The 27,128-nt window shown below is 36.8% G+C and overlaps 1 protein-coding gene across 2 annotated transcripts in view; it reads left to right on the top strand.

Moving 5' to 3' along the window:
• Nucleotides 1-27,128, top strand: part of DACH2 (dachshund family transcription factor 2) — an 873,940-nt gene that overhangs the window by 721,608 nt on the left and 125,204 nt on the right. The gene's annotated exons all lie outside the window — the stretch shown is intronic.

Below are 27,128 nucleotides of genomic sequence, written 5' to 3'. Positions count from 1 at the left end.
TAGCAAGCTACTCCAATCATGTATTTACCTAGAATGATGACATCAATCTGGCTTGTAATCAACTGACAAATGTGTAATTTCTGCACAGCATCCAATTTTTTCTTAGGATATCTGTTTGAAGAAGGTAGGGAGAGTAAGAATTTCAGTCACATTTCCTTGATATGAAAACTGAGTACAACTTTGTTTAAAAGACTTAAGGTAAGAGTAAAGGAAAGTATATCGGCATATGTTATAGGCTATGCACTATGATTGTCATCATGAATTTATTAACTCTAAGCTAAAGAACATAAGCTAATAGGTAATTTGTCAGATCACCAGATGGTCTGACTGTACTTCACTATTAGGATGCATTTTTCTGTCTTTAACAAAGATGCTGATAATATGTAGGAAAAAAAAAAAAAAAAAACCCTCCATGAACAGCTGAGGAGTTGACGGAGAATTTTCTTTTACTTTTTCTCTAGACTTAACTTGCTTTCTAATTACCTAGATGAGCGTTTTAGTTAGAATTTGGAATATTCTAGGATTTTAATTTCATCGAACCATGTTTGGTTTTCTTGCCATATGTTTTGTCTTTTCTTATTCAAAGACTGTACTTTCTGGGGCCCAAGTTGTAAATGCTTGATTTCAGAAAAGTTGTCAGAGTGGAAGAAGTCAAGTTTAGTATATTAAATTACCCAAACACTTACAGAGGTAATGGAACTGTAGTTAAAGATGAAACTTCATTCATAACTCAGCAACAATTTGTTCCTGAAACCTCTTTCCCAGCAAGTGATGACAATTTGAAGGACAGCTTGGTAGTAAAGCAGATTTTCTAGGAAAATCTCAAGCTGTACATGATACACATGATTCCATCAGAACTGCAAACCCCATAAGTCACAGTGGCATTTAGGACTGGCTTGTGTGCTGCAATGCTCAAGGACACACTGCTACGTCTAATGAAAAATCAGCTGGAGTGCTAGTACAGATGTACAGTAACTGAATTTCATAAAAATACACAGTGGTATGCACTGCCATTTCTGAGTCTCTTGCTGTGGAATGGCACAGTTATACTCATTTGAAATAGATTGGTCACACATCCTGATGAGGATATTAATAGACAAGAGTGACATATTAAACTGCATTTATTCAGTTATAATGGAAAGCTTATCTTTTTTCTGATTTATTCATTCCTTGATTTATTTGGTTTAGGGTCACTGTTTTATTTTATTTTTTGTTTCTTAAATTTTTATTTCTCTATTTTTAAAATTTATTTATTTATCTTAATTGAAGGCTAATTAATTACAATATTGTAGTGGCTTTTGCCATAAAGTGACATGAACTAGCCATGGGTGTACATGTGTTACCCATCCTGAACCACCCCCTCCACCTCCTTCCCCATCCTTTCCCTTGGAATTGTCCCAGTACACTGGCCCTGAGCACCCTGTCTCATGCATCAAACCTGGACTGGCGATCTATTTCACATATGGTAATATACATGTTTCAAAGTTATTCTCTCAAATCATCCCACCCTCTCCTTTTCCCACAGAGTCCAAAAGTCTGTTCTTTACATCTGTGTCTCCTTTGCTTTCTAACATATAGGGTTATTGTTACCATCTTTCTAAATTCTGTATATATGTGTGAATATACTGTATTGGTGTTTTTCTTTCTGACTTACTTCACTCTGTATAACAGGCTCCAGTTTCATCCACCTAATTAGAACTGACTCAAATGAATTCTCTTTAAGAACTGAGTAATATGCCATTATGTATATGTATCACAACTTTCTTATACACTTGTTTGCCGATGGACATCTAGGTTGCTTCCATGTTCTAGCTATTGTAAACAGTGCTGCGATGAACATTGAGGTACACATGGTTTCCTTGGTGTGTATGCCCAGCAGTGGGATTGCTGGGTCATATGACAGTTCTATTACCAGGTTTCTAAGGAATCTCCAAACTGTTCTCAATAATGGCTGTACTAGTTTGCATTCTAGCCAATGGCATAAGAGGGTTCCATTTTCTCCACACCCTCTCCAGCATCTATTGTTTGTAGACATTTTGATAGCAGCTATTCTGACCAGCGTGAGATGGTACTTCGTTGTAGTTTTGATTTGCATTTATCTGATAATGAGTGACATTGAGCAACTATTCATGTGTTTGTTAGCCATCTGTAGATCTTCTTTGGGGAAATGTCTGTTGAATTTTTTGGCCCATTTCTTCATTAGGTCATTTACTTTTCTGGAATTGAGTTGCATGAGCTGCTTATATATATTTGAGATTAATTATTTGTCAGTTGCTTTGTTTGCTGTTATTTTCTCCCATTCTAAAGGCTGTCTTTTCACCTTGCTTATAGTTTCCTTCGTTGTGCAAAAGCTGTTAAGTTTAATTGGGTCTCACTTGTTTATTTTTGCTTTTTTTTTTTTCAAGGTATTATATCATGTCATTTCATTTTATTAAAAGAAGCTGCATTCTTTTTGGACAGTGATATTACAGAGATAATCCTCTGTGTTTTTTTTAATTTTATTTTATTTTTAAACTTTACAATATTGTATTGGTTTTGCCAAATATCAAAATGAATCTGCCACAGGTATACACGTGTTCCGCATCCTGAACCCTCCTCCCTCCTCCCTCCCCATACCATCCCTCTGGGTCATCACAGTGCACCAGCCCCAAGCATCCAGTATCGTGCATCAAACCTGGACTGGCGACTCGTTTCATACATGATAGTATACATGTTTCAATGCCATTCTCCCAAATCTTCCCACCCTTTCCCTCTCCCACAGAGTCCATAAGACTGTTCTATACATCAGTGTCTCTTTTGCTGTCTCGTATACAGGGTTATTGTTACCATCTTACTCTGGGAGGTGGGCCATAGAGGATCCTGCTGTGAATTATGTCAGAGAGTGTTTTGCCTATGTTTTCCTCTAGGAATTTTATAGTTTCTGGTCTTACGTTGAGATCTTTAATCCATTTTGAGTTTATTTTTGTGTATGGTGTTACAAAGTGTTCTAGTTTCATTCTTTTACAAGTGGTTGACCAGTTTTCCCAGAACCACTTGTTAAAGAGATTGTCTTTTCTCCATTGTATATTTTTGCCTCCTTTGTCAAAGATAAGGTGTCCATAGGTGTGTGGGTTTATTTCTGGGCTTTCTGTTTTGTTCTATTGATCTCTATTTCTCTCTTTGTGCCAGTACCAATCCATCCTGATGACTGTAGATTTGCAGTATTGTATGAAGTCAGACACATTGATTCCTTCAGTTTCATTCTGCTTTCTCAAGATTGCTTTGGCTATTCAAGGATTTTTGTATTTCCATACAAGTTGTGAAATTATTTGTTCTAGTTCTCTGAAAAATACATTGGTATCTTGATAGGGACTATATTGAATCTATAGATTACTTTGGGTAGTATACTCATTTTCACTATATTGTTTCTTCCAATCCATGAACATTGTATATTTCTCCATCTTTATGTATCATCTGTGATTTCTTTCATCAGTGTTTTATAGTTTTCTATATATAGGTCTTTTGTTTCTTTGAGTATATTTATACCTAAGTTTTTTTTTTTTTTCTTTCTTTTTATTGCAATGTTGAATGGAATTGTTTCCTTAATTTCTCTTTCTGTCTTTGCATTGTTAGTGTACAGGAATGTAAGGCATTTCTGTGTGTTAATTTTAATATCCTGAAACTTTACTATATTCATTGATCAGCTGTAGTAATTTTCTGGTGGAATCTAGGGTTTTCTATCTAGAGGATCATATCATCTGCAAACAGTGAAAGTTTTGCTTCTTCTTTTCCAATCTGGATTCCTTTTATTTCTATTTCTTCTCTGATTTCTGTGGCTAAAACTTCCAAAACTATGTTGAATAGTAGTGATGAGAATGGCACCCTTGTCCTGTTCCTGACTTTAGGGGAAATGCTTTCAGTTTTTCACCACTGAGGATAATGTTTGCTGTGGGTTTACCAGATAAGCTGTTTATTATGTTGAGGTATGTTCCTTCTATTCATGCTTTCTGTTTTTTTTTTTTTTTTTTAATCCTAAATGGATGTTAGATTTTGTCAAAGGTTTTCTGTGCGTCTATTGAGATAATCATATGTTTTTTATCTTTCAATTTGTTAATGTGGTGCATCATATTGATTGATTTGCAAATATTGTAGAATCCTTGCATCTCTGGGATAAAGTCCCCTTGGTCATGATGTATGTTGTTCTTAGTATGTTGTTGGATTCTGTTTTCTAGAATTATGTTGAGGATTTTTGCATCTATGTTCATCCGTGATATTGGCTTGTAGTTTTCTTTTTTGTGGCATCTTTGTCTGGTTTTTGTATTACAGTGATGGTGGCCTCATAGAATGAGTTTGGAAGTTTACCTTCCTTTGCAATTTTCTGGAAGAGTTTGAGTAGGATAGGTATTAGCTCTTCTCTAAATTTTTGGTAGAATTCCCCTGTGAAGCCATCTGGTCTTCGGATTTTGTTTGTTGGAAGATTTCTGATTATAGTTTCGATTTCTGTTCTTGTGATGTGTCTGTGAATATATTCTATTTCTCCCTGGTTCAGTTTTAAAAGGTTATACTTTTCTTTTGTTTAATATAAATTTATTTTAATTGGAGGCTAATTACTTTACAATATTGTATTGGTTTTGCCATTCTAAAAATTTGTCCATTTTATTGACATATAGTTGCTGATAGTAGTTTCTTATGATACTTTGTATTTCTGTGTTGTCTGTTGTGATTTTTCCATTTTAATTTCAAATTTTGTTGATTTGATTCTTCTCCCTTTTTCTCTTGATGAGTCTGGATAACAGTTTTCCTATTTTATTTATCTTCTCAAAGAATTAGCTTTTAGCTTTGTTGATTTTTGCTATGGTCTCCTGTGTTTTGGATTTATTTCTGCCCTAATTTTTATGATTTCTTTCCTTCTAATAACCCTGGGGTTCTTAAATTCTTCTTTTTCTAGTTGCTTCATGTGTAGAGTTAGGTTCTTTATTTGATTTTTCTCTTGTTTCTTGAGGTAAGCTTTTATTGTTATGAGCCTTTCCCTTAGCACTGCTTTTACTGAATCCCATAGGTTTTGGGTTATTGTGTTTTCATTTTCATGTACTTGTTTCTTTTTAATACAAATTTATTTATTTTAATTGGAGGTTAATTACATTACAATATTGTATTGGTTTTGTCATACATCAACATGAATCCGCCACAGGTGTACACTATACATATTTTGATTTCTTTTTGGATTTCTTCTGTTATTTGTTTTTTATTCAGAATAATGTTGTTTAGCCTCCATATGTTTCTAGTTTTAATAGTTTTTTTTTTTTTTAGTTGACCTTTAATCTTACTGCAGAAAAGAGGTTTGAAAATATTTCATTTTTTTGAATTTACCAAGGCTAGATTTATGGCCCAGGATGTGATCTATCTTGGAGAAGGTTCTGTGTGCCCTTGAGAAAATGGTGAAATTCATTTTTGGGGGGTGAAATGTCCTATAGATATCAATTAAGTCTAACTGGTCCATTGTATCATTTAAAGTGTGTGTTTCCTTGCTAATTTTCTGTTTAGTTGATCTATCCATAGTTGTGAGTGGGGTCTTAAAGTCTCCCACTATTATTGTGTTACTGTTAATTTCCCCTTTCATACTTGTTAGCATTTACCTTCCATAGTACAGTGCTTGTATGTTGGGTGCATATATATTTATAATTTTTATATCTTCTTCTTGGATCGATCCTTTGATCATTATGTAGTGTCTTCTTTGTCTCTTTTCACGGCCTTTATTTCATAGTCTATTTTATCTTATATGAATATTGCTACTCCTGTTTTCTTTTGGTCTCCATTTGCATGACATATATTTTTCCAGCCCTTCATTTTCAGTCTGTATGTGTCCCTTGTTTTGAGGTGGGTCTCTTGTAGACAGCATATATAGGGGTTTTGTTTTTGTATTCCATTTAGCCAGTCTTTGTCTTTTTGATGGGGCATTCAACCCATTTACATTTAAGGTAATTATTTGTAAGTATGATACCTTTGCCATTTACTTTGTTGTTTTGGGTTCGAGTTTATAAACCTTTCCTGTGTTTGTTGTCCAGAGAAGATCCTTTAGCATTTGTTGAAGAGCTGGATTTGTGGTCTAAGTTCTCTCAGCTTTTGTTTGTCTGTAAAGCTTTTGATTTCTCCTTCATCTTTGAAGGAGATCTTTCTGGGTACAGTAATCTGGGTTGTATATTTTTCTCTTTCATCACTTTCAGTATGTCCTTCCATTCCCTTCTGGCCTGACGAATTTCTATTGAAAGATCAGTTGTTATCATTATGGGAATCCCCTTCTGTGTTATTTGTTGCTTCTCCATTGCTGCTTTTTATATTTGCTTTTTGTATTTGATCTTCTTTAATTTGATTAATATGTGTCTTGAGGTGTTTCGCCTTGGGTTTATACTGTTTGGGACTCTCTGGTTTCTTCGAAGTGGGTGGCTATTTCTTTCCCCATTTTAGGGAAGTTTTCAACTGTTACCTCCTCAAGTATTTTCTCATGGCGCCCTTTCTTTTTGTCTTCTTCTGGGACTCCAATGATTCAAATGTTGGTGCATTTAACATTGTCCCAGAGGTCTCTGAGGTTGTCCTCATTGCTTTTAATTCTTTTTTTTTTTTTCTTTTTTCTTCTCTGCTTCATTTATTTTAACCATTCTATCTTCCACCTCACTCATCCTCTCTTCTACCTCAGTTATTCTACTGTTGGTTCCCTCCAGAGTGCCTTTATCTCAGTTATTGCATTATTCATTATTGATTGACTATTTTTTTTTTTATTTCTTCTAGGTCCTTGTTAAACATTTCTTGCATCTTCTCAATCCTTGTGTCTAGTCTCTTTATCTGTACCTCCATTTGTTTTCAAGATTTTGGATCATCTCTACTATCATTATTCTGAATTATTTTTATGGTAGACTCCATATGTCCTCCTCTTTTGTTTGCTTTGGTGGGTACTTATCATGTTCCTTTACCTGCCGAATATTTCTCTGCCTTTACATTTTGTTTAAGTTGATGTATTTGGGGTGGCCTTTCTGTGTGCTGGAATTTTGTGGTTCTTCTTATTGTGGAGGTTCTTCCATATGTGTGGCATTGGATGAGTGGCTTGTCAAGGTTTCCTGGTTAGGGAAGCTTTCATCAGTGTTATGATGGGTTGAGCTGGATCTCTTCTCTCTGGAGTGCAATGAAATGTCCAGTAGTGAGTTTTGAGGTGTCTGTGGGTTTGGTGTGACTTTTGGCCCCCTGTATTTTAATGCTCAGAGTTATGTTCCTGTGTTTTGGGGGAAATAACTTGGTATGTCTTGCGCTGAAACTTGTTGGCACTTAGGTGGAGCTTGGTTTCAGTACAGGTATGGAGGCTTTTGGATGAGCTCTTGTCAATTAATGGTCCCTGGAGTCAGGAGTTTTCTGGTGTTCTCAAGTTTTGGATTTAAGCCTCCTGCCTCTGGCTTTCAGTCTTGTTCTTACAGTAGCTTCAAGAATTCTCCATCCATACCACACTGATTATAAAACATATAGGTTAATGGTGAAAAGATTCTCGACAGTGAGGGACACCCAGAGAGTTTCACAGAGTTACATAGAGAAGATAAGTGGGAGGAAGGAAATAGAGGTGGCCAGGAGGAGAAGGGGAGTCAAGAGGAGAGAGACAAATCTTACCAGTAGTCAGTTCCCTAAGTGTTCTCCACAGCCTAGAACACCCAAAGAAAGTCACAGAGTTAGGTAGAGAAGAGGAGTGAGAGTGAGGAGATAGAGGTGACCTGGGGGAGAAAAAGGAGAGTCAAAAGGGGAGACAGCAGTCAAGCCAGTAATCACACCCCTAAGTAAAATGGGTATTGAAGATTAGATTCTTAAAGGTACAAAGTTGATAAAAAAAAAAATACTAAAAAGCAAATACTAAAAATCTAGAGTAGAGTTTAGACTCTCAAAAAATACAATATTAAAAAAAGTCACAAAATTATAAAAAATATATACATATGCAATTTGGTTTAAAATGGGGTCTTTTTTTTTGCAAGGTAAAATAAGTTGTAAAAATGAAAATTAAAAGAGTAATAAATAATTTAAAAATTTAGATATTAAAAAGTGATAATAGTAAAATACATCTAGGAATTTCTCTGGAGCTGTTGAGGGCAATGTGGGGTTAGTTCAGTTTCATATAGTTCCTTGTTCCAGCTTATACTTCTTCTCAAGGTCTATTGGCCTCTTCTAATGTAGTCGGTGCTAACTACAATGTTTTAACCTGTTGCACCTTTCACTTCCAAAGCAGTTCCCTCTTTGTGTATTTCAGCTTTCTCTGTTTCCAAGTTTCTTCAGTGTCTAATTTCTGCCCTGACACAAGGGGGCGAAGGTGGTCACATATTTAGGCTCACTTGTTTAGTTGTGGTTTGGGGAGGGAGGAACACTGCAAACAAATATCACTGGCCTGTGTTGGGAGTGCTCACAGTGACTGGGCCACATTGGGTTTGACTCTGCTCACTGAGTGTGTGTTTCCTGGTCTACACTGCTCAGACTCCTGGTTGCTCCCCAGGGGGACTGTCCAACAAGGCTCAGGGTTGCCTGCACTTCCCAGGTCTAAGCCACTCAGGTTCAGGTTCTCGGGTACTCCACAAAGGCACTGATTCATTTGGGCCTTTGTTTTGTGCCCTTCCCAGGTCCAAGCAGCTCAGATAACCAGGTGCTTGGTGAGCACACTGTCCCAGGTATACGGTGTGTCTTATCACCTCCCTGGCCCCAGCTGCTTGATTTCCTGGTTGCACCATGAGAGTGCTGTCTCAGGTGTACCATGCATCTCCTCTGGGGAGCTGATCTCAGGCTGTGACCCTCCTGGCAGATATCCACCATCCAGAATCCCAGGAAGACTTAGCAACTGGGAGCCTGCTCACAATTTGGTGGAGGATGCCATCTCTGGGGCCAAGGTTGCCCCTTGCCTTCTGGCTCTGGCTGTTGCCTGCCTGCCTCACTTCTTCTGGTGGGGAGATGGGCCATTCTACACCCGGCTAGCTCTCCTCTGGTATTCACTCAATCTTTTGTTCTGTGAGCAGACCAGGCTATGCCTTAGGTTACAGCTCTTTGTCCGGAAGTTCTCTCTCTCTTTTTTCTCTCTCTCTGGCTATCCCACAGTTTGGGTTGCTATCTCATGTTACATCCCTTAAGTTGTCCTCAAGACATTCAGTTCCCATCCTTACCCTAAGCATTCAACCCATACCTCCATATTCATGCCCCACTCTCTGCTGGTGGCCACGAGCATCTGGGCTACTTCTCCACTGGGAGTGGTGTTTAGGTGCATATTCTGTTTTTTTGTTTGTTTGTTTGTTTTGTTTGTTGTTTTTTTTTTGTTTTGTTTTGTTTTGTTTTTCCCCTCCTGGTTAGCCCTCTGAGATTCCAGAACTCAACACAGACCTGCTGGTGAGAGGACTTCCTGGTGTTTGGAAACTTCTCCTCTTTCATGACTTCCTCCCTGCAGCTGGGTCTCCACCCCTAACTCTTTTGTCTCTCTTTTTGTCTTTTATATTTTGTCCTCCTCCTTTCAAAGAGAATGGGCTGCTTTCTGGGTGCCTGCTGTCCTCCGCCAGTGTTCAGAAGTTGTTTTCTGGAATTTCCTCAGTGTTCAAATGGTATTTTGATGAATTTGTGGGGGAGAAAGAGTTCTCCCTATCCTATTCCTCCATCATCTTAGGACTGCCCCTCAGGGTCATTCAAAAGCTTTCTTTTAAATGAGATTTTCTACGTCAAGTTCTACCAGCTGGATTTGTGGTATTAAGATAAAATATATTTTCCTGAAATAGATTTTAGTTCTTAAAAGGGAATGCAGTTTAAAGTAGAAATCTCAACATTCATTAAGTTTGACAAGTAGGCAGTTTATACAACTGTGGCAAACATATGTTTTCACATCTGTTTTGAGTAATATTATCATGATTTTATTGAGTAGTATCATCCATGGCTCTGGAAATTAGAAAATGCCAACTTTACTGTTATGTCTAAATTTTCAGAAAATGAAGAAATACCATAGAATATGCAAGAAATACCATAGAATATGCTTCATGTAGACTGCCCCTTGCTCTATCTTGTAAAATTAGGTGACAGACAGTGTAATATGTATCTCAAATGATAATCTGCATTTTGCCTTGAGTTTTCATATGCAGACATTTCATAGTCTATATGATCTAGGCTTTCCTGGCAGTGATGTCCCTTTATATTGTATCTGATATGAATTATCAAAATTGATATTTTAGTTTTGACTCAAGTATTAATAGGTTCACCAAACTGACTGGTCAGTTAAAGACTTTGATTTTATTTTTCTACATATATTCAAACAAATTGACCAAATCAATTGTATATTATGACATTGTATTACATAATTTTTTAGCAATCAGTTTTGGAATTTTTTAGAGACTTTGGGACTATCCACTCTACTTTACCCATGTGGAAGCAAAGGCACAAAGAAAGGCCCTCTGCCCTTGGCAGCCTTTGGTTTCTGAAACTGCTAGTAGGAATACAGGGGCTTTTTGATATTTTACACTTAACATTGATTGTATCTATTGAAAACTTTATATGTAAAATAAGTGCCATTGATCAAACTTTGGTATGCTATCTAAATACTGGAACAATAAATTTATCATCAACCCCAATACTTGAGTCCACTAAAACATTACATTTTAAGTCAGTCCACTATAGATGAAAAGATAATGGTTTGAACATCCTTAAGAATCTTAAGAACATAAAGTATATTTAATCTAAGATAAAGATGAAAATGAAAGTGTTAGTTGCTCAGTCATTTCCAAGTCTTTGCAACCCCATGGGCAGTAGCCCACAAGGCTCCTCTGTCCATGGAATTCTCAAGGCAAGAATCCTGGAGTAGGTAGCTATTCCCTTCTCCAAGGGATCTTCCTGACCCAGGGATCAAACCCAGGTCTCCTGCATTGCAGGCAGATTCTTTACCATTCAGCCACCAGGGAAGCCTAAAACAAAGATACTATCATATCAAGCCCAAAATAAATATACTATCATAGCATCAATACATGTTCTAAACCCTCTGCTAAACTGAAATTCGCATATCTGTGTAAAAATAAATGAAAATAAAGGTACTATCATTTATTATTTTTTACAAATAGGCTAATTTCAGTTTGGGGTTTCCCTGGTGGCTCAGATGGTAAGGATCTGCCTGCAATGTGGGAAAACTGGGTTCAGTTCCTGGGTTGGGAAGAATCCCTGGAGAAGTAAATGACTATCCATTCAGGACCACATATATATATATATATATATATATATATATACACACACACACACACACACACACACACACACACACATATGTTCAGTCATCAAGTGGTTTCTGACTCTTTGTGACCCTATGGATTGTAACCCACTAAGCTCCTCTGCCCATGTGGATTCTCCAGGAAACAATATTGGAGTGGGTTACCATGCCCTCTTCTGGGGAATCTACACATCCCATGGATCGAACTTGTGATCTTCATTGCAGGTGGATTCTTTATCCTGAACCTCAGTGAAAGCTTTGGGGTATATACTGACACTATAATGTAAATATTTTCTATTCAGGCAGGTGCTTCATTATCTTAGTCTTTTCCTGAGATAATCGCAGATGTTACCTAAATCTTCTTTTTTAAATTAACTTATTTATTTTAATTGGAGGCTAATTACTTTACAATATTGTGATGGTTTTTGACATACATTGACATGAATCAGCCATGGGTGTACATGTGTTCCCCATGCTGAAACCCCCTCCCACCTGCCACCCCATCCTATCCCTCTGGGTCATCCCAGTGCACCAGTGTGCTCAGGGCTGTCTCATGCATTGAACCTGGACTGGTGATATAGTTCACATATGATATATACATGTTCCAGTGGTATTCTCTCAAATCATTTCATCCTTGCCTTCTCCCACAGAGTCCAAAAGTCTGTTCTTTACATCTGTGTCTCTTTTGCTGTCTCGCATATAGGATCATTGTTACCATCTTTCTAAATTCCACATAAATGCGTTAATATACTGTACTGGTGTTTTTCTTTCTGGCTTATTTCACTCTGTATAATAGGCTCCAGTTTCATCCACCTCATTAGAACTGATTCAAACACATTCTTTTTAATAGCTGAGTAATATTCCATTGTGTATATGTACCACAGCTTTCTTATCCATTCATCTGCCGATGGACATCTAGGTTGCTTCCATGACCGAGCTATTGTAAACAGTGCTGGAATCAACATTGGGGAACACGTTTCTCCTTCAAATCTGGTTTCCTTGGTGTGTATGCCCAGCAGTGTGATTGCTAGGGTTGTATGGCAGTTCTATTTGCAATTGTTTAAGGAATATCCACACTATTCTATATAGTGGCTGCACTAGTTTGCATTCCCACCAACCGTGTAAGAGGGTTCCCATTTCTGCACACCCTCTTCAGCATTTATTGTTTGTAGATATTTTGATAGCAACCATTCTGACCGGCATGAAATGGTGCCTCACTATGGTTTTGATTTGCATTTCTCTGATAATGAATGAAGTTGGACATCTTTTATGTGTTTGTTAGCCATCTGTATGTCTTCTTTGGAAAAATGACTGTTAAGTTCTTCGGCCCATTTTTTGATTGGATCGTTTATTTTTCTGGAATTGAGCTGTAGGAGCTGCTTGTACATTTTTGAGAATACTTCTTTGTCAGTTTCTTCATTATTATTATTTTCTCCAATTCTGAAGGCTGTCTTTTCACCTTGCTTACAGTTTCCTTCATTGCACAAATGTTTTAAAGTTTAATTAGGTCCCATTTGTTTATTTTTGCTTTTTTTCCATTACTCTGGGAGGTGGGTCATAGAGGATCCATCTGTGATTTACGTCAGGGAGTGTTTTACCTATGTTTTCCTCTAGGAATTTTATAGTTTCTGGTCTTACATTTAGATTGTTAATCCATTGTGAGTTTATTTTTGTGTATGGTGTTAGAAAATGTTCTAGTTCATTCTTTTACAAGTATTTGACCAGTTTTCCCAGCACCACTTGTTAAAGAGATTGTCTTTTCTCCCTTGTATATTCTTGCTTCCTTTGTCAAAGATAAGAAGTCCATAGGTGTGTGGATTTATCTCTGGGATTTCTATTTTGTTCCATTAATCTATATTTCTGTCTTTGTGCCAGTACCATACTGTCTTGATGATTGTAGCTTTGTAGTAGAGCCTAAAGTGAGGCAGGTTGATTCCTCCAGTTCCAGTTTTCTTCTCAAGATTGCTTTGGCTATTTGAGTTTTTTTTTTTTTTTTGTATTTCCATAATAATTGTGAAATTATTTGTTCTAGTTCTAGGAAAAATACTGTTGATAGCTTGATCGGGGCTGCATTGAATCTATAGATTGCTTTGGGTAGTATACTACTTTTCACTATATTGATTCTTCAGATCCATGAACATGGTATATTTCTCCATCTATTTGCATCATCTTTGATTTCTTTCATCAGTGTTTTATAGTTTTCTGTGTATATAGGTCTTTTGTTTCCTTAGGCTTTCTGGAGGTTTTTTTTTTTTTTTTTTTTTTTTATAAATGGATGTTGAATTTTGTCAAAGCCTTTCTCTGCATCTATTTATATAATCATATGGTTTTATCTTTCAATTTGTTAATATGGTGCATCACATTGATTGATTACCGAATCTTGAACAATCCTTGCATCCCTCGATAAAGCCCACTTGGTTATGATGTATGATGTTTTTTAATATGTTGTTGGATTCTGTTTGCTAGAATTTTGTTAAGAATTATTGCATCTATGTTCGTAAGTGATACTGTCCTGTAGTTATTTATTTATTTTTTTGGTGGCATCTTTGTCTGGTTTTGATATTAGGGTGATGGTGGCCTCATAGAATGAGTTTGGAAGTTTACATTCCTCTGCAATTTTCTGGAAGAATTTGAGAAGGATAGGTGTTAGCTATTTTCTAAATTTTTGGTAGAATTCCCCTGGGAAGCCACCTGGTCCTGAGACTTTGTTTGTTGGAAGATTTCTGATTACAGTTTCGATTTCTGTGCTTGTGATAGATCTGTTAAGATTTTATATTTCTTTCTGGTTCAATTTTGGATGGTGATACTTTGTTAAGAATTTGTCCATTTCTTCCAAGTTTTCCATTTTTTTTTCCAGCTCTTTTTTTTTTCTTTTTTTTTAATTTTATTTTTAAACTTTACATAATTGTATTAGTTTTGCAAAATATCAAAATGGATCCGCCACAGGTATACATGTGTTCCCCATCCCGAACCCTCCTCCCTCCTCCCTCCCCATATCATCCCTCTGGGCAGTCCTAGTGCACCAGCCCCAAGCATCCAGCATCGTGCAGCGAACCTGGACTGGCAACTCGTTTCCTACATGATATTTTACATGTTTCATTGCCATTCTCCCAAATCTCCCCACCCTCTCCCTCTCCCACAGAGTCCATAAGACTGTTCTATACATCAGTGTCTCTTTTGCTGTCTCGTACACCGGGTTATTGTTACCCTCTTTCTAAATTCCATATATATGCGTTAGTATACTGTATTTATGTTTTTCCTTCTGGCTTACTTCACTCTGTATAATAGGCTCCAGTTTCATCCACCTCATTAGAACTGATTCAAATGTATTCTTTTTAATGGCTGAGTAATACTCCATTGTGTATATGTACCACAGCTTTCTTATCCATTCATCTGCTGATGGACATCTAGGTTGCTTCCATGTCTTGGCTATTATAAACAGTGCCCCAATGTTCATCGCAGCACTGTTTATAATAGCCAAGTTTTCCATTTTATTGACATATAGTTGCTGAGAATAGTCTCTTATAATCCTTTGTATTTCTGTGTTGTCTGTTGTGATTTCTCCATTTTCATTTATAATTTTGTTGATTTGATTCTTCTCCCTTTTTCTCTTGATGAGTCTGGCTAATGGTTTTTCTAATTTATTTATCTTCTCAAAGAATCAGCTTTTAGCTTTGTTGATTTTTTTATGGCCTCCTTGTTTTGGATTTATTTCTGCCCTAATTTTTATGATTTCTTTTCTTCTACTAACCCTCAGTTTCTTCATTTCTTCTTTTTCTAGTTGCTTCATATGTAGAGTTATGTTATTTATTTGATTTTTCTCTTGTTTCTTGAGGGCAGCTTGTACTGCTATGTACCTTCCCCTTAGCACTGCTGTTACTGAATCCCAGAGATTTTTGGTAGTCGTGTTTTAATTTTCATTTGTTTCTATGCATATTTTGATTTCCTTTTTTATTTCTTCTGTGGTTTCTTGGTTATTCAGAAGCGAGTTGTTTATCCTCCATATGTTTGTACTTTTAATAGTCTTTTTTTTTCCCTCTGTGCTGCTGCTGCTAAGTCACATCAGTAATGTCCAACCCTGTGTGACCCCATAGATGGCAGCCCATTAGGTTCCTTTGTCCCTGGGATTCTCCAGGCAAGAATACTGGAGTGGGTTGCCATTTCCTTCTCCAATGCATGAAAGTGAAAAGTGAAAGTGAAATCACTCAGTTGTGCCTGACTCTTAGCGACCCCATGGACTGCAGCCTACCAGGCTACTCCATCCATGGGATTTTCCAGGCAAGAGTACTGGAGTGGGTTGCCATTTCCTTCTCCATTTCCTTCTGTAGTTGGCATCTAATATTACCACACTGTGATCAGAAAAGAGGCTTGAAATATATTTTTTTTTTAATTTACCAAGGGTAGATTTATAGCCCAGGATGTGATCTATCTTGGAGAAGGTTTTCTGTGTGGTTGAGAAAAAGGTGAAATTCATTGTGGAGTGAAATGTCCTATAGATATCAATTAGGTCTAACTGGTCTATTGTATCATTTAAAGTTTATGTTTCCTTGCTAATTTTCTGTTTAGTTGATCTATCCATAGTTGTGAGTGGGGTTTTAAAGTCTCCCACTATTATTGTGTTACTGTTAATTTCCCCTTTCATACTTGTTAGCATTTGCCTTCCATAGTACAGTGCTCCTATGTTGGGTGCATATATATTTATAATTGTTATATCTTCTTCTTGGATTGATCCTTTGATCATTATGTAGTGTCCTTCTTTGTCTCTTTTCACGGCCTTTATTTCAAAGTCTATTTTATCTGATATGAGTATTGCTACTCCTGATTTCTTTTGGTTTCCATTTGCGTGAAATATCTTTTTCCAGCCCATCATTTTCAGTCTGTATTTGTCCCTTGTTTTGAGGAGTGTATCTTCTCAATAGCATATATAGGAGTCTAGTTTTTGTATTCCATTCGGCCAGTCTTTGTCTTTTTGTTGGGGTATTCAACCCATTTACATTTAAGGTAATTACTGATAAGTATGATACCATTGCCATTTACTTTGTTGTTTTGGGTTTGAGTTTATAAACTTTTTCTGTGTTTGCTGTCTAGAGAAAACCTTTTAGCATTTGTTGAAGAGCAGGTTTGATGGTGCTGAATTCTCTCAGCTTTGGCTTGTCTGTAAAGCTTTTGCTTTCTCCTTCATCTTTGAATGAGATCCTTGTTGGGTATAGTAATCTGGGTTGTATATTTTTCTCTTTCATCACTTTAAGTATGTCCTGCCATTCCATTCTGAAGATTTCCTATTTACAGATCAGCTATTATCCTTATGGGAATCCCTTGTGTGTTATTTGTTGCTTTTCTCTTGCTGCTTTTAATATTTGCTCTTTGTGTTTGATCTTTGTTAATTTGATTAATATGTGTCTCATGGTGTTTCACCTTGGGTTTATCTTGTTTTGGGACTCTCTGGGTTTCTTGGAGTTGGATGACTATTTCCTTCCCCATTTTAGGGAAGTTTTCAACTATTATCTCAAGTATTTTCTCATGGCCTTTCTTTTTGTCTTTTTCTTCTGGGACTCCTATGATTCGAATTTTAGTGCGTTTATCATTGTCCCAGAGGTCTCTGAGGTTGTCCTCATTTCTTTTAATTATTTTTCCTTTTTTCCTCTCTGCTTCATTTATTTCCACCACTCTATCTTCCACCTCACTTATCCTTTCTTTTGCCTCAGTTATTCTACTGTTGGTTCCCTCCAGAATCCTTTTAATCTCAGTTATCTCATTATTCATTATTGATTGACCTTTTTTATTTCTTCTAGGTCCTTGCTAAATATTTGTTTCATCTTCTCAATCCTTGTCTCCAGACTTTTTATCTGTAACTCCATTTTGTTTTCAAGATTTTGCATAATTTTTACCATCATTATTCTGAATTCTATTTCAGGTAGACTCCCTATGTCCTCCTTTTTTGTTTGGTTTGGTGGCTATATTTATCATGTTCCGTTTCCTGCTGAATACTTCTCTGCCCTTTATTCTTGTTTACATTTTTGTGTTTGGCATGGCCTTTCTGTATGCTGGAAGTTTCCGGTTCATTAAATTATGGAGGTTCCTCCATATGGGTGGGTTTGGACGAGTGGCTTGTCAAGATTTCCTGGTTAGGGAACCTCGTGTCAGTGTTCTGGTGAGTGGAGCTGGATCTCTTCTCTCTGGAATGCAATGAAGTGTCCAATAGTGAGTTTTGAGGTGTGTGTGGGTTTGCTGTGACTTTTGGCCACCTGCATTTTAATGCTCAGGGTTATGTTCCTGCATTGTTGGAGAATTAGCTTGGTATGTCTTGCTCTGAAACTTGTTGGCTCTTAGGTGGAACTTGGTTTCAGTGTAGGTATGGAGGCTTCTGGATGTGCTCTTGTTGATTAATGGTCCCTGGAGTCAGGAGTTTTCTGGTGTCCTCAATTTTTGGATTTAAGCCTCCTGCCTCTGGCTTTCAGTCTTATTTTTACAGTAGCCTCAAGACTTCTCCATCCATACAGCACTGATGATAAAACATATATGTTAATAGTGAAAAGATTCTCGACAGTGAGGGACACCCAGAGAGTTTCATAGCGTTACATGGAGAAGAGAAAAGGGAGGAGAGAGAGAGAGGTGACCAGGAGGAAAAAGGGGAGGATCAAAATGGTAGAGAACAATTTAGCCAGAAATCAATTCTCTGTGTGCTCTCCACAGTCTGAAACACTCAGATTCCCTCAAGGAGTTACATAGTGAAGAGAAGAAGGAGGAAGGTGATAGAGGTTACCAGGAGAAGAGTGGGAGTCAAAAGGAGAGAGATCTATCCAGTAGTCAGTTCCCTAAGTGTACTCCACAGCCCAGAACATTCAAAGAGATTCACATAGTTGGGTAGAGAAGAGAAGGAGGAGGGAGAAGATAGAGGTGAGCTGGAGAAGAAAAGGAGAGTCAAAAGGGGAGAGACCAATCAAGCCAGTAAGCACACTCCTAAGTAAAAATAGGTACTGAAGATTGGATTTTTAAAGGTACAAAATTGATAACAAATACCAAAAAGCAAAGATTAAAAATCTAGGGTAGAGGTTAGACTCTCAAAAATACTATTAAAAAAAATCACAAGAATTATAAAAAAAATACATATATGAAATTCACTTTGAAAATAAAAATGAAAATTAAAGGAGTAGTAAAGAACTTAAAAATTTTTTAAAAATGAAATAAATAAAAATGATAGTAGTAAAATATATATAGGAATTTCCCTGGAGCTGTTGAGGACTTTGAGGTGTCAGTTCAGTTTCATATAATTCCTTGTTCCAGCATATCCTTCTTCTCAAGGTCTATAAGCTCCTTCCAATATAGTCAGTGCTAACTACAGTGTTTTAATCTGTTGCACCTGTCACTTCCAAAGCGGTTCCCTCTTCTTTGCTTATTTTGGCTTCCTCTGTTTGCAAGTCTCTTCAATGTCTAATTTCCACCCTGACACAAGGGGGTGAAGGTGGTCACTTATTTAGGTTCACTTGTTTAGTTGTGATGTGCAGAAGGAGGAACACTGCAAACAAATATCACTGGCATGTGTGGCGAGTGCTTGCAGTGTCTAGGCCACACTGAGTTTGACCGTGCTCTCACTATGTGTGCTTTCCCGGTCTACACTGCTCATGCTCCAGGTTGCTCTGCAGGGGAACTGTCTAATGTGGGCCCTGGGTTGTGTGCAGTTCCCAGGTCTAAGCCACTCAGCTTCAGGTTCTCTGGTACTTCACAAAGGCACAGACTCATTTGGGTCTGTGTTTTGTGCCCTTCCCAGGTCCAAGCAGCTCAGGAGATCATGTGCTTGGAGACTGCACTGTCCCAGGTGTGCGGTGCCTTTTATCACCTCCCTGGTCCCAACCTTTGGTTTCCTGGTTGTGCCACCAGAGCACCATCTCACGTGTGCTGTGTGTCTCTTCTGGGGAGCTGATCTCTGACTGCAACCCTCCTGGTGTATGTCAGCCATCCACGGTCCCAGGAAGATTTGGATAGCAGCTGTGAGTCTGCTCACAATTTGGTGGAGGATGCCATCTCTGGGGTTGAGATTGCCCCTTGCCTTCTGGCTCTGGCTGTCCCCCACCTGCCTCTCTGCCTCCAGTGGGGGGAGGGGCCAGCTCACAGCGGGCTAGCTCTCCTCTGGTATTCACTCATCCCTTTGTTCTGTGATCAGGCCGGGCAGTGCCTTAGGTTAGAGTTTTTCATGGGAAAGTTCTCTCTCTCTCTCTTTTTTTGTTTCTCTCTCTCCCTGGCTGTCCCACACTTTGCATTGCTAGCTCATGTTAGCTCCTTTAGATTGTCCTCAGGGCATTCAGGCCCCGTCCTTACCCTAAGCATGCAGCCCGTGTCTTCCTGTTCAGCCCCTGATCACTGCAGGTGGACGTGAGCATCTGGGATACTTCTCCAATGGGAGTTGCCGCTAGGCCTGTATCTATGGTTTTTTTCTTTTTTTTTCCCCTCCCAGTTATGTTGCCCTCTGATATTCCGAAACTCTCCACAGACCTGCTGGTGAGAGGGTTTCCTGGTGTTTGGAAACTTCTCCTGCTTCATGACTCCCTCCCTGAGACAGGTCTCCATCCCTAAATTTTTTTTTTCCGTCTTTTTATCATTTATATTTTGTCCTACCTCCTTTAAAAGAGAATGGGCTGCATTTCTGGGTGCCTGGTGTCCTCTGCCAGCATTCAGAAATTGTTTTGTGGAATTTGCTCAGCGTTAAAATGATCTTTTGATGAATTTGTGGGGACAAAGATGTTCTCCCCTTCCTATTCCTCCGCCATCTTAGCAGAAATCCTAAGTCTCTTTGTGAGCAGAAATCCTAAGTCTCTTTGTGAAAGTGTTTGGAAATGATCATGTCCCTGGCTAAATAGGATAATATATCTGATGGATATTATATTTTTTGAATAAGAGAGACTACTATATTTGACCAACTAAAATACAAACATCATTACAAATAAATTTATAGTGGCATTAAGATACATTAAAGGAAAGTGGATAATATAATTTTGTGCATTTTATCCTCAGTTCAGTTCAGTTGCTCAGTTGTGTCTGACTCTTTGCAACCCCATGGACTACAGCATGCCAGGCTTCCCTGTCCATCACCAACTCCTGGAGCTTGCTCAAACTCATGTCCATTGAGTCAGTGATACCATCCAACCATTTCATCTTCTATCTCCCCTTCTCCTCCTGCTTTCAATCATTCCCAGCATCAGAATCTTTTCCAATGAATCAGTTCTTCACATCAGGTAGCCAAAATATTGGTGCTTTAGCTTCAGCATCAGTCTTTCCAATGAATAGTCAGGATGGATTTCCTTTAGGATTGACAGCTCTGATATCCTTGTGGTCCAAGGGACTCTCAAGAGTCTTCTCCAACACCACAGTTCAAAATCATCAATACTTCTGCACTCAGCTTTCTTTATAGTTCAACTCTTACATACACACATTACTACTGGATTTTATCAAAGTGATTCTAAATAGAAATTAGAGAAACAAGGAACATATTTTACTGGAAATTTTCTCTGAATTACTTTCATTTTTAAGCTTTTTATTTAGAAATAATTGTAGACAGAGGGGCTTGCCAGGCTACAGTCCATGAGATTGCAAAGACTCAACACAACTGAGTATGAACGTGTTAATATAGACTCAAAATAAGTTGCAAAAAGAGTACATACAGATCTTTTGTACCCTTCAACCACTTCCCCTGATGGCTTAATCTTACATAATTATAACATAATGTGGAAATCAGAAACTTTATATAGGTATGTCCACAGACTTTAATAAAATGTTCACCATATTACATGAATTCACTGATGTGTATGTCTGCATGTATCCTTTTTTTTTTTTTTTTTTACAAACGGTACAAATGGCCTTTATTGTTTGCAATGGGGAAGTGGAAGAGGTGATACTGTAGGTGCATCTCCTGGGGCGGCTCCACCGAATCAGTTGTCATCCTCAAAAAGCTCTCCTGCTATTATTTTATTGTCTCCCTCCCCATTCTATTATCCCTAACCCCACAAAACCACTGTTTTCCATGTTTATAATTCCATCATCCTAAGAATGTTCTGGAGAAGGGAATGACGCCCCACTCCAGTACTCTTACCTGGAAAATCCCATGGATGGAGGAGCCTGGTGGGCTACAGTCCATGGGGTTGCTAAGAGTCGGACACGACTGAGCGACTTCACTTTCACTTTTCACTGTCCTGCATTGGAGAAGGAAATGGCAACCCACTCCAGTGTTCCTGCCTGGAGAATCCCAGGGACGGGGGAGCCTGGTGGGCTGCCGTCTATGGGGTCTCACAGAGTGAGACACGACTGAAGTGACTTAACAGCAGCAGCAGCAGAAAGAATGTTCTAAAACTGGAATGACACAGTATATGACATTTGGAGAATGACAATTTTTTCACTTAGCAAAATTTCCTTGGTACTAATTCAGATTATTGGATGTGTCAGTAATTTTTCCTGTTTTGTTTTGTTTATTACTGTGTAGTACCCCGTGGTATGCATGCACCAGAATTTGCCAACATTTATTTTACAATATCTTGCTGTTTCTAGTCTGTTATTAATAAAGCTTCTAGGAAAAATTATGTACAGGTTTTTATGTATATAACTTTATTTCTCTGGGACAAATGCTCAAAAGCTGGGTCATGTGATATGTGTATGTATAGTTTTATAACAAAATGCCAAACTATCTCCCAGAGTCGCCAGATCATTTTTATATTCCAACTAGAAATATATGATTGGTCCAAGTTCTCCACATCTTCATCAGCATTGTGTGGTATCTTTTTGTAAAAAACAAATTAGCTCTGCTCAGAGGTGTGTGTAGCAATATCTCATTGCATTTTTTACTCTTATATTGGTATTATTCATTTTTATTGGAGTATAGAGTTTTACACTGTTGTGATAATATTTGCTATACAGAATAGTGAATCAGCCACATATATACAACTATCGCCACTTCCTTGTGTTTCCTTCTGATTTAAATCACCACAGAGTATTAAGTAGAGTTTCCTGTGCTATACAGTTCATTCTCATTAGTTATCTACTTATACATAGTAACATATATTTCTCATCCAAACCTCCCAATACATCCCACACCCTTTCCTACTCTGGTAGCCAAATGTTTGTTCTCTATTTCTGTGTCTCTATTTCTGCTTTGCAAATAAGATCATCTATATCATTTTTCTAGAGTATATGCATTAATATAAAACATTTTTTTTTTTTTTTACTTACTTCACTCTGGATGACCATCTCTAGGTTCATCCACATCTCAGCAAAGGGCACAATTTTGTTGCTTTACTGTTGAGTAATATTCCATTGTATATATGTACCACATCTTCTTTATCCATTCCTCTGTTGACGGACATTTAGGTTACTTCCACGTCCTGGCTATTGTAGAATGCTGCAATGAACAATGAGGTGGATGTGCCTTTTTGAATTATGATTTCTGTGGAAATATGCCCGGGAATGGGACTGCTGGGTTATTTGGTAGTTCTATGTTTAGTTTTTTAAGGAACCTCCTATTGTTCTCCATAGTGGCTGAATGAATTTATATTACCAAAAACAGTGTAAGAGAGTTTCTTTTTATCCACACCCTCTCTGGCATTTATTGTTTGTAGGTAGTTTGATGATGACTATTCTGACTGGTGTGAGGTGATACTTCACTGTAGCTTTGATTTGCATTTCTCTAATAGTTGGTGATATTGAACTTTTTTCATGTGTTTGTTGGCAAATTCTGTGTCTTATTTGGGAAAATGTCTGTTTAGGTCTTCTATTTTTTGATTGGGTTGTTTGTTTTCTTGATATTTACCTGCATGAGCTGTTTGTATATTTTGGAGATTAACTCACTGTCTGTTGCTTCATTTGCAAATACTTTCTCATATTCTGATGGTTGTCTTTTCATCTTGATTATGGTTTCTTTTGCTGTGCAAAATCTTTTAAGTTTAATCAGGTTCCATTTGTTTATTTTTGTTTTTATTTTCATTACTCTAGCAGGTGGGGACAAAAGATCTTGCTGCAATTTATATCAAAGAGTCTTCTGCCTATGTTTTTCACTAAGAGTTTTATAGTGTCTTGCCTTCCATATCGGTCTTTAATCCATTTTGAGTTTATTTTTGTATATAGTGTTAGGGAGTGTTCTAAATTTATTATTTTACATGTAATTGTCCAGTTTTCCAGCAACATTTATTTGGAAAAAAAAAAACAAAAACTGTTTTCTCCATTGTATATTCCTGCCTCCTTTGTCATAGATTGGATAACCATAGGTACATGGGTACTCTGGGCTTTCTACCTTGTTCCATTGATTTATACTTCTGTTTTTGTTCCAGTGCCATATTTTCTTGATTACTACAGCTTTGTAGTATAGTCTGAAGTTAAGGAGCATGATCACTTTCACTCGATTTTTCTTTCCCAAGAATGCTTTGGCTATTTGGGGTCATTTGTGTTTCCAAATAAATTTTAAGATTTTTTTGTTGTTGTTCTGTGAGAAATGTCATTGGTAATATAAAAGAGATTGCATTGAATATGTACATTGCTTTATGTAGTATAGTCATTTTGACAATATTGATTCTTGAAATCCAACAGCATGGCATGTCTCTCCATCTGTTTGTGTCATCTTTGATTTCTTTCATCGGTATCTTATAGGTTTTCAAGTAGAAGTATTTTACCTCTTTAAGTAGACTTATTTTGAGATATTTAATCGTTTTTTTTTTTAATGGTAAATGAGTTTGTTTCCTTAATTTCTCTTTCTGATATTTCATTGTTAGTGTATAGGAATGCAAGTAAATTCTGTGCATTAATTTTGTATCCTGTCGTTATTCCAAATTCATTGATTAGCTCTAGTAATTTTCTGGAAGCATCTTACAAATTTTCTATGTATAGTATTATGTCATCTTCAAAAGTGAGAGTTTTTCTTTTTTTTTTTTTTTGTTTTTTTGTTTTGTTTTGTTTTTTGTTTTCCAGGTTGAATTCCTTTTCTTTCTTTTTCATCTCTCTTTACTCTTTATTCTTGTTACACTTCCAAAACAATGATGAACATAGTGATGAGAGTGGATATCCTTGTTTTGTTCCTGATCTTAGAGGAAGTGTTTTAAGTTTTTCACCATTGAGAACATTGTTTGCTGTGAGTTTGTCATATATGGCCTTTGTTATTTCAGGTAGGTTCCCTGTATGCATACTTTCTGGAGAGTTTTTATCATAAATGTGTTGAATTTTGTTAAAAGCTTTATCTGTATCTGTTGAGATGATCATATGGTTTTTATTCTTTGTTAATATGTTATATCGCATTGGTTGATTTGCATATACTGAAGAAATCTTGCATGCTTGGGATAAATTCAACTTGATCATGGTGTATGATCTTTTCAATGTGTTGCTGGATTCTGCTTGCTAATATCTTGTTGAGTATTTTTGCATCTATGTTCGTCAGTGATATTGGTCTGGAGTTTTCTTATTTTTGTGATATATTGGTCTGACTTTGTTATCACAATGACATTGGCCTTGTAGAATGAGCTTTGGATTATTCCTCCCTCTGCAACTTTTAGGAAGAGTTTGAGGATAGGCATTAACTCTTCTTTAGATATTTGATAGAAGTCAACTGAAGCCATCTGTTCCTGACCTTTTGTTTCTTGGAAGATTTTTAATCCCAGTCTCAATTTCATTAGTTGACTTTGATTTGTTCATATTTTCTATTTCTTCCTGGTTCAGTCTTGAATGGTTGTATTTTCTAAGAAGTTGTTCATTTCTTCCAGGTTGTCCATTTTATTGGCATATACTTGCTTGTTGAAGTCTCTTATGACCCTTTGTATTTCTATGGCATTAGTTGTAACTTCTCCTTTTTCATTTTAAATTTTATAGATTTGAGTCCTCTCGCTTTTTTCTTGATGAGTTTATGAATTGTGTTTATTTTCTCAAAGAACCAGCTTTTAGTTTAATTGATCTTTGCTATTGTTTTCTTCATCTCTATTTCACTTTTTCTGCTCCAGTCTTTATGATTTCTTTCCTTCTAGTAAGTTTGAGTTTTGTATGTTATTCTTTATCTAGTTGTTTTAGGTGTAATATTAGGCTGTTTATTTGAGATATTTAAGAAAAAATACTATATTGCTATAAACGTCCCTCTTACACTGCTTTTGCTTCATCTCATAGGATTTGGGTCATGTATTTTTTGTTTTCATTTGGTTCTAGGCATTTTTGAATTACTCTTTGATTCCTTCAGTGATCTCTTGGTTATTTAGTATCATATTGTGTAAACTCCATTTGTGTTTGTGTTTCTTACAGTTTATTTTTTCCTGTAATTGATTTCTAATCTTGTAGTATTGTGATCACAAAGGATGTTTAATATGATTTCAATTTTCTTAAATTTTCTGAGGCTTGATTTGTAACCCAAGACGTGATCTATTTTGGAGAATGTGCCATGTGCACTTGAGAAGAAAATGCATTCTGCTGCTTTAGGATAGACTGTCCTATAAATATCAATTAAATCTGTCTAATTTGTCAGTGAAGGCTTGTGTTTCTTCCCTAATTTTTTGTCTGGATGATCTGTCCATTGATATATGGACAGTATACTATGGACACTATAATATGTGGGATATTATAGTCCCCACTATTATTGTGTTACTGTTAATTTCCCTTTCTATGGCTGTTAGCATTTGCTTTGTTTTGAGGTGCTTCAGTGTTGGGTGAATAAATAATTGTGCTTGTTATATCTTCTTTTTGGATTGATTCCTTGATCATTATGTAGTGTCCTTTCTTATCTCTTCTAACAGCCTTTATTTTAAATTCTATTTTGTCTGATATGACTATTGCTACTCCAGATTTATATTGATTTCCATTTGCATGGAATATCTTTTTTACATCCCCTCACTTTCAGTCTATGTGTGTCCTTAGTTCTGAAACAGGTCTCTTGTAGATAGCATGTACATGGGTCTTATTTTTGTATCCGTTAAGCGAGTATGTGTTTTTAGGTTAGAACATTTAGTCTATTTACATTTAAGGTAATTATTGATATGTTTTTCTTCATTATTCTTCATTTTTTCTTAATTTTCTTCATTGTTTTGGATTGTTTTTGTTGTTCTTATCTCTTGTGTTTTTCACCTAAAGAATTTTATCTAGCATTTTTTCTAAAGCTGGTTTGGGAGTGCTGAGTTCTGTTAGCTTATAGTTGTCTGTAAAACTTTTGAATTCTCTGTCAAATAGATTTGAGAGAGATCGTTGCTGGTTAGAGTAATCTTGGCTGTAGGTTTTTCCCTTTCATCACTTTAAACATATCCTGCCACTCCCTTCTGGCCTTCAGAGTTTCTGCTGAAAAAATCAGGGGGGAGTCCTTTATATGGTATTTGTTTCTTTTGCTACTTTTAATAGTTTTGTTTTTGTCTATTTTTTTTTTAATTTTGATTAATATGTGTCTCAGCATGTTTCACCAGGTGTTTCTCCTGGATGGGACTCTCTGTGCTTCCTGAGTTTGGGTGACTATTTCCTTTTCCATATAATGGAAGTTTTCAACTCCAATCTCTTCAAATACTTTCTCAGACCTTTTCTTTTTTTCCTATTTTTCTGGGACCCCTATAATTTGAATGTTTGTATACTTAACATTGTTCCAGAGGTCTCTGAACCTGTCCTCATTTCTTTTCATTCTTTTCTTTTTTATTCTGCTCATTGGCAGTTATTTCCACCATTCTATCATCTAGCTCACTTATCCATTCTTCTGTCTCATTGCAGTTTTAATTTTCATTTCTCTAGTGACTAGTTATTTTGAACCTCTTGTTTGTAATATATCAATTTTGATGAAATGTCTGTCTGCATGTCTTTTCCTTGTTTTATAATTCATTTGTTTGTTTTCATATTGTTGAATTTTAAAAGCTCTTTATATATCTACTTACAAGTCCTTTGTCAAATATATCGTTTGAAAATATTTTCCCACTCTGTATCT

Source organism: Bos indicus, chromosome X, assembly GCF_029378745.1.
Source record: "Bos indicus isolate NIAB-ARS_2022 breed Sahiwal x Tharparkar chromosome X, NIAB-ARS_B.indTharparkar_mat_pri_1.0, whole genome shotgun sequence".
NCBI classification, from domain to species: domain Eukaryota; kingdom Metazoa; phylum Chordata; class Mammalia; order Artiodactyla; family Bovidae; genus Bos; species Bos indicus.
This window is presented reverse-complemented; position numbering and strand designations above follow the sequence as displayed.